Source organism: Schistocerca cancellata, chromosome 1 (genome assembly GCF_023864275.1).
Source record: "Schistocerca cancellata isolate TAMUIC-IGC-003103 chromosome 1, iqSchCanc2.1, whole genome shotgun sequence".
Classification (NCBI taxonomy): Eukaryota; Metazoa; Arthropoda; class Insecta; order Orthoptera; family Acrididae; genus Schistocerca; species Schistocerca cancellata.
In genome coordinates, this window is record NC_064626.1 from 140,041,567 (window position 1) to 140,050,061 (window position 8,495).

Genomic DNA, 8,495 nt, shown 5'->3' on the forward strand with positions numbered 1-8,495 from the left:
ATCACAGTTCTACAAAAAATCAATTAGTGATGGCTGTGTATGTAATATGTATCCAGAACAAATTGTTCACTCTCTATTATTTTATGCTAGATTGATTCTCCAACACCAGACTCTTGCCTTTCTCTGGTAAGGGAACTAACTGAAATATTCAGGCAACTAACAACCCACAGCTTCAGTTATGCCAGCACCTCTGTTCTACTTTTGAAATTCTGAAGGAGATCTGTCTACCTTATCAGACTAGCGCTCTATTTCTGTGAGATATAAAATGTTGAAGAGATGTAATGAAGCAAAAATATTGTGGGCCTGTCTGGACCACAATCTCAGTCTAAATAGTTTTTAGACAATTGTGAAAAATTGAATTTGAAGGAGCACTGAAAGACCTAAGTTGAAACAAGGCCCTGGGAGTAAACAACATTCCATTAGAACTACTGATAGCCTTGGGAGGGCTGGCCTTGACAAAACTCTAGCATCCAGGAAGAATATAATAATTCCAATTCCAAAGAAACCAGCTGTTGACAGGTGTGAAATACTGACCCTACGACTTACCTTAGAAGATAGGTTAAGGAAGGGCAAACATATGTTTCTAGCATTTGTAGTCTAGAGAAAGCTTTTGACAATGTTGACTGGAATACTCTTTCAAATTCTGGAAGGTGGCAGGGTTCAAATACAGGGAGCAAAAGGCTATTTACAATTTGTGCAGAAACCAGATGGCAGTTACAAGAGTCGAGGGGCACGAAAGGGAAACAGTGGTTGGGAAGTGAGTGAGACAGGGTTGTAGCCTATCCCTGATGTTATTCAATCTGTATATTGAGAAAGCAGTAACGGAAACAAAAGAAAAATTTGGAGTAGGAATTAAAATCCATGGAGAAGAAATAAAATCTTTGAGGTTTGTCGATGACATTGTAATTCTGTCAAAGACAGCAAAGGACCTGGAAGAGCAGTTGAAAGGAATGGACAGTGTCTTGAAAGGAGGATATAAGATGAACATCAACAAAAGCAAAATGAGGATAATGGAATGTAGTCTAATTAAATCAGGTGATGCTCAGGGAATTATATTAGGAAATGAGACACTTAAAGTAGTAGATGAGTTCTGGTATTTGGGGAGCAAAATAACAGGTGATTGTTGAAGTAGAGAGGGTAGAAAATGTAGTCTAGCAATAGTAAGAAAAGCGTTTCTCAAGGAGAGAAATTTGTTAACTTCGAGTATAGATTTATTTGTCAGGAAGCCTTTTCTAAAAGTATGTGTATGGAGTGTAGGCATGTATGGATGTGAAACATGGATGATAAATAGTTTAGACAAGAAGAGAATAGAAGCTTTTGAAATGTGGTGCTACAGAAGAATGCTGAAGATTAGATGGGTAGATCACGTAACTAATGAGGAGGTACTGAATATAATTGGGGAGAAGAGGAATTTGTGGCATAACATGACTAGAAGGAGGGATCGGTTGGTAGGATATGTTCTGAGACATCAAGGGATCACCAGTTCAGTGTTGGAGGGAAGAGTGGAGGGTAAAAATTGTAGAGGGAGGCCAAGACATGAATACCTTAAGCAGATTCAGAAGGATGTAGGGTGCAGTAGTTACTTGGAGATGAAGAAACTTGCACAGGATATAGTAGCATGGAGAGCTGCATCAAACCAGTCTCTGGACTGAAGATCACAACAACAACAGTGAAAAATTGCTAGCTAGTGACCAGCATAGTAGTACTCATGCCAGTTTACCATATGCTGCAGATTGAGATGTTATCTCTGTTCTTCTGTTAAAGTTGATTGTCTTTTTTAATCAAGTATTCGCTACAGCATTGTTCTATCAATATAGGTAATACCAATGCTATAGCAAGAACAAATGCAATTTATGAACCATAGCACTGTGTAGAGAAACACATAAGATACAATGAAGTACAGGTTGCGTGTAGCACTGAACACATCAACTGGACAACAGTAATATAGGTTACAGAATAGGCCAAGCACTTATTAGCGATCATTTAAATAATACTGTTTCTTTGTTGGCTCACCAGAGCACGCAAGGGGCAGACCAGGTGGTCCCTATAAGCAGGGCCATGAACTGTATGGATACGTGATCTCTGAAACTGCGTGCGTCATGAGTTCAGATACATCACTCCTCTCTCCCAGGGGTGGGATAACCACATACATACATAAAAACACTAGGCACAGAAAAGTACATGATACATACATGATACAGAAGAAAAAGCACTGATATCCTGAGCAGTGAGATTATGAGTTACAGAAAACATCGATGATTATGTTGATGCCCATGGCAGCGTTGATTCCCATTTTGTTGCGCAATGATGGCAGCTGCTGCAGTGTGTAACGGGCAGACACAGGACCATCTGTTGTTGAACACAGGGAGTGCAAGTGGCAATAAGCCATGTAATGTGCACATCTATGCCCAGCCAGAACACATGGTGGCGGGCCAAAGCTTTGGTATGAGACATCCCCGAATGACTGACAGCAGAAGTCACAGTACATTACAGCATAAGGAAGCAGGAATCGCAACCCAGAGAGCAGCATTCTCGTAGCTAACAAAAGAATTCTGTCAAACACAGAAAGGCAGTGATGGAGGGAAAAGTAATTACACAAGGGATCTGAGGCACATCTGGGGGCTTTTCCTGTTAACAGTGCTGCACAAAAGAGGACCCAACTAAGTACAGGATCTACAGTGGCGGCTGGTACTTTCATGGGACTAGTGATGGGAAACCCATCAATCGCATTCTGGTTCTCAGTATGTAAATTGAAACAAAACAACTCTTCTGATTGAACGCCATGTCTAGCCCGATCGGAAGGCAAGATAAGGCTTTGGTGTTGACGTATAGCACCATGGGGCAGTAATAGATCTGGCAGTAGTAATGGGAGAGGAAGAGTGTCCACCACTGCAAACAGTGTGCTGGCTTGTCTGGCATAGAAGCCAAAGGGCTAAAAGGAGCAACCAACAGTTTGTGATCCGCGATTAAATGGAACTTAGAACCATACAAGAAGATGTGAAATTTCTTGAGGGCAAACAATTGCTAAGGCCTCCTATTCAATCTGAGAAAACCACTGCTGAATGAGTATGCAACTTCACTCAGAAATGGCTGCAGATCCTTGACGGAGGTCAGCCATAGCAAAGCCACAAATGCATCAACATGGTGGTGCAATGGCTTGACCACTGTGTGAGAAATTTCAAAACCTAGGTACTTAATTGAAGGCTGAAAAAAATTGAGATTTGGCAAGATTGTGCTTGTGGCCCACAGACTGCAAGGCAGAAAACAGTCGGAGATTTCTAAGGTGGTATTTGGTGGAAGAACCTGAAACAGTGGTATCGCCAAGGTAATTGATGCAGCTGGGTACAAAGGCTGTCAGCTGTTCTAAATATGCTGGGAAAACTGTGGGTCTGAAAACCTGTAGCACAACTGAACCCCAGGGAAAACAGAAAAACTCAGAGCAGAGGGACTCTAGTTGCTGATACGGAATTTGATCTGACACTAAGTTTATCTCATGGACAATGGAGAAACTGAAAGCGTTTAACACATCTAACCCGAACAGGTCTGTGATATGGGCATGATCCACAACAAGGCAGGTGAGAGGGCGAACAGATGTAAAGGAGACAGCAGTGGAGAACTGACCTAGGATCGGAATCTGCTGTTTATTGTAGCCAACCAACTTCCATGAAACCTGTGTGAGGGGAGGGAAGCCAAGACCACATACATTTTTGCGTTTACTTAAGTCACTGCGGCTCATGTGTCTGCTTGCATTTTTAGAGATTTATTAAACACATGCAAGTCAATAAGCAATTTGTTCAGGAGAACTGTCATTTTAGAGATACAGTTTATGTCCATTGGTACTACTGTGCCCACCATGTTCGAAGAGTATGACACACCAATGCAATGTGGCCTTCCTTTCAACACTTGTTACAAGCTGCCCAGCTCTTAGGGCAAGCAGCAAGCTCGTGTTGGACGAAGCAGTACAGTCAAGGCGGAAGAGGGGCACACGGCTGCTGCTGTGGCATGGCCTGTTGTTTCTCTGGCTGTAACAGACACTGTCCCATGTGATGCTGAGTCGAAGACTATCCTTCCTCCGCTTCAACATTTGAGGTTCCTCTTTTTCTTCTTCCTCCCTGTGCACTCCTTAAGACTGCCCCTCTTGTCTGACATGTAGAAGGGGACTGGGTAGCGCATAATTCCCAGCCACGGGTCGACAGGTAGAGTTCACATGTACCCCTAGTTCACATGTACCTGGCCTGCTTGAGCTGTTGCAGTCCCAAATTGCCAATTGGTCCTTCTGTCAGGAGTTCGAGAGGTGTGACCTGATGTGTGAACAGTCACCGAAAGTGGGAGGGGGGGAGCATGCCATCGAAGATGCTAGCAATCTTCGCAGCAAGCCAATCCTCACCTTCTGAACCTACTCTACCTAATGGAAACGAAATGAAGCTAACAATTCGAAAACTGTCCCAGCTGCACCTCAGTTCCTTGTGATTTCACATAATGAAGACTGCCAGTCTGACTGAGGGAGAAGTCCAAGCTTACCTCCCTGATCAGATCGTCACTGCAGTCCATCGGGTGATGAAAAAGGTTCGTACATCCTTAGTGCCTACACATACTCTTTTTTTTCTCATGTTCGATAGGGTAGCGTTTCCATCAAAGATCAAAGCAGGCTACAAAGTCATCACACTTCGACCATACATTCCGAACCTGACGCGCTGCTATCAGTAACAACCACACTAAACATCCCATCGAAACCCAGCGAAATGTGATACTTGTGGTAGGGATGCTTATGAGGGCGACTACCCACCTCCTCCTCCCCTTTGTATTAATTGTAATAGCGACCATGCAGCCTCATACTGAGAATGTCCCATGTATCTCGATGAGCGGGCCGGCTAGGAGATCCGGGTGAAGGAAAAAGTGCCTTACCTTGTCACTCGCAAGTTGTTGGCTAGTTGAAAGCCCTGTGTTTTACCATGTGGCACTTACAGTACTGTTCTTGCTGCACCACGCTCCACGAAGCACATGGTCATGCAGGTTTGCAGCCTCAAATTCAGCACCGCAGTTATAAAATTGACAAGTGCCACAGTAACATCCCCATGCCTTCTCCTCCAGCTGTGCAACAGGCCACCAAATTTTTGCTTCCCGTCGGACAGGTCGGAAGGAATACTCCCATGAAGACTTCTACGTCCCTCCAGCCAACAAACATCTTAATCTTCATCTGGCAAAGGCTCCAAGAAAGCAAACAAAGGCAAATGGTCTAGTCCTTTGCTGACTCGAAGATCCTCTTCAATGGTGTCTCCGTGTGATATCCCCATCTGCCCGACCTCTTTGTCACCGGTGAGCACTGCTATCCATTTTTCTGCCCTGAGTTCCACAGGCTGACTGAGCAAGAATACAGATGTCTCTCTTCGAAGGCTCGTAACTGTCAGCTGCAGAGATGAGGAATTGCGGTATCTACTTGTTCCCTACCTTCTGGTCCTTTTTGCCTAGATCAACTCTCGCAATCTACTAACCACTGTGTAATGTTGATTTCAATGCAATGTTCTGTAGTTGACCACCTTGTCACTTTGTCAACCCATGGCATGAACAGTTTTCTGTGGAAATGTCAGATTGGCTGTGTTTTTCAATTTGGAGAAAGCCTACGACACCTTCTGGAGGACTGGTATCCTCCATATACTGCACACGTGGGGCTTCCATGGCTGCCTGCTCCATTTTCTTCAGGTATTTTTAAAAGACAGAGTTTTCAAGGTACACGTGGGTCTGCCTTGTCGGACACCTTTATCTAGGAAAACAGTGTGGCCCAGGATTCCATCCTGAACATTGTCCTATTTACTGTCATCATTAATCCTCTTATGGCCCATTTCCTGCTGCGTATCTCTGGCTCCATTTTCGTTAACGATTTTGCGATCTATTGCAGTTCTCCGTGGACTTGTCTTCTTGAGATGTCTGTCATCTTTACTCGTGGAGCAACGACAATGGCTTTTGCTTTTCCACTGCCGAAACTGTTTGTATTAATATCTTGTGGTGTAATGGGTTTGTTCTACCGTCTTTACATCGTTGGGCCCATTGTTCTTCCATTCACTGAACCTACGAAATTCCTGGCGCTCATGTTCAATAAGAAACTTTCTTGGTCCTCCTTGTATCTTACCTGGCCACCCACTGTACACAGTCTGTCAGTGTCCTGTGTGTCCTCAGCAGTACTTCCTAGGGAGCGGATCGGAGTACCATCTTCCGTATATACCATTCGAAAAAAGACTATGGGTGTTTCATCTATGCATCTGCACATCTGTCCGTCTTATGCCATCTAAATACAATCCAACGTGTGGCCGCTGGTGCCTTGTACACTAGCCTGGTTGAGTGTCGCTATGCAGAAGCTGTCGAGCTACTGCTGCCATACTGACATGATGTTCTCCTCAGTGGATGCACATGCGTTTGCCATGTCTGGCCACCCATACTACACCTCCTCCTTCGATGACTCCCTTGCCCCTCTTTTCAGCTATCTCCTGGACTTCACTTTTGGCTATCGTTCTGGCAGCTTAACTTCATATTACCTCCCACTTTCCCAATGAGTGGGAACTGTTCACCACCTTGGCTTCATGCGGCTGCCTGTGTTCACCTTGGACTTCATTCACTTCCTAAGGACATTACTACAGATTCGCTCTATCGCCGCAAGTTTCTCGATCTTCACATGGAACTTAGCGATAGTACATTTGTGTGCACTGATGGCTCTCATACTGACCATGGTGTCAGGTGTGCCTTCATCATTGGCATCAACCAGTTTCGGTATCGTCTTCCAGAACACTGCTCAGTATTTACAGTGGAGCTCTTTGCCCTGTATCAGACCACCCAGTACATCTGGCAACACAGGCTTTTCAATTGTGTCATTTGCTCCATCTCTCTCTGTGCCTTCTTGATGGAGCCACTGTGATATTTATGTAGGTCCCTGGTCACATCAGTCTTGATAGGAAACAAAGCTGTTGATGCTGCTGACGAGGCTCTAGTCGTCCTACCTTGGCCCGTTAGTTATTCCATTCCTTCCAATGATCTGTGTGTTGCCATCTGTCAGCATGTGGTGCCCCTTTAGCATCACCACTGGTCTTCCTTTCATGGGAACAAATTCAGGGGAATTAAATGTTTCCCAGCTGCTCGGTCAACCTGCTCTCTGCCCTCTCACCACAAGATCATTTTAACTAGGTTACGTATTGGGGACTGTCATTTTAGCCATCACCATTTGTTAACTGGTGATCCCCCACCACTTTGTGCTCATTGCCATTAATCCTTGATAGTTCACCATTTTCTCGCCAAATGCCCTTTTTTTAACCACTTATGTTCAAATTTATGTTTTCCATCTGAGTTATTGGCTGTTTGAGTGAACAATGCATGGCCTGCCGACCACATTTTACTTTTTATCCATTATAGCAATACCGTGAAGGACATTTAATCTTTAGTTCAGAACCTCCACTGTTTTATGGACCTTTCTCGAAGAGAAAGTCCTTGTTATTAGCTGTCTTTTCTTCTGTCGAATGAACTTAATGTGTAGTTGCTTTTAACTCCTTTTTCGTCTTAATACTTCTACGGCTCTGAAACGACCGCATTTGACCTTAGTTGGTTTCACGCCCTAAAACAAAACGAAACAAAACAATTGCCCATAAGCGTGGGATTCTCACAATGAAGTGCTTTCTCATGGACTGTCCTGTCCTGGGGCAGATGAATAACATCATGCACCACGTGATCAGTGTAGAATTTGTGATGGATACAAGTGACAAATTTACGACGACAGCTCAACCCTGTAATTCTGCAGCCTGGGCTTTGTAAGATTGACAATGGTATAATTCTACATGTGTTTCAGGGACATGTGTCCTGTCACAGTAGTAGGTTGAGAGAAGCTTGCACATTTCATCAAATGATAAGTAGGCCAGTTCTTGCAAAGGTGCAAGTTGGCACAACAAGTGATTAATGCAAAGTAAAAGCCAGGAAGGAAAGAGAGCCCTACATAGGTTTGCACCATCTACACAGAAAATGAGGAAATGTTGATGTAACTCTCTTCTAGGAGCCCAATCTTCAGTTGATTCATCGTATGCCAGAAAAGGCGACGGTTGCAGTGATGGGAGAGTAGCCTGCCACTAACATGCAGATGCCATTTGATTTAGAGTGATGGCAAGAGCATGTTGTTCCGCGAAAGCTCACTGCTGAGCAATGAGGGGGCAGAAGCAAAGATTCGTGTGAAGTCATTCTAGGAGCGCTCTCAACATACAACCTGGAGCAATTGGTTAGAAAACCAACTCGAGATGGGAACATATTGGATATCTTGGCGACAAACAGACCTGATCTTTTTGAGGAAGTTAATCTAGAAGAAAGTATTAGTGACCATAGCATCGTTGTTTCTTGTTTGGGAAAGCAAGTGTCATTAATGAATATCTTCATAGTCAGCTCCAAGCATTCACCGCAGGACACAAAGATATGGAGCATCTTTGGTCGGGATTTAAAGGTATTGTCCACCATGTGCTAGAGAAGTA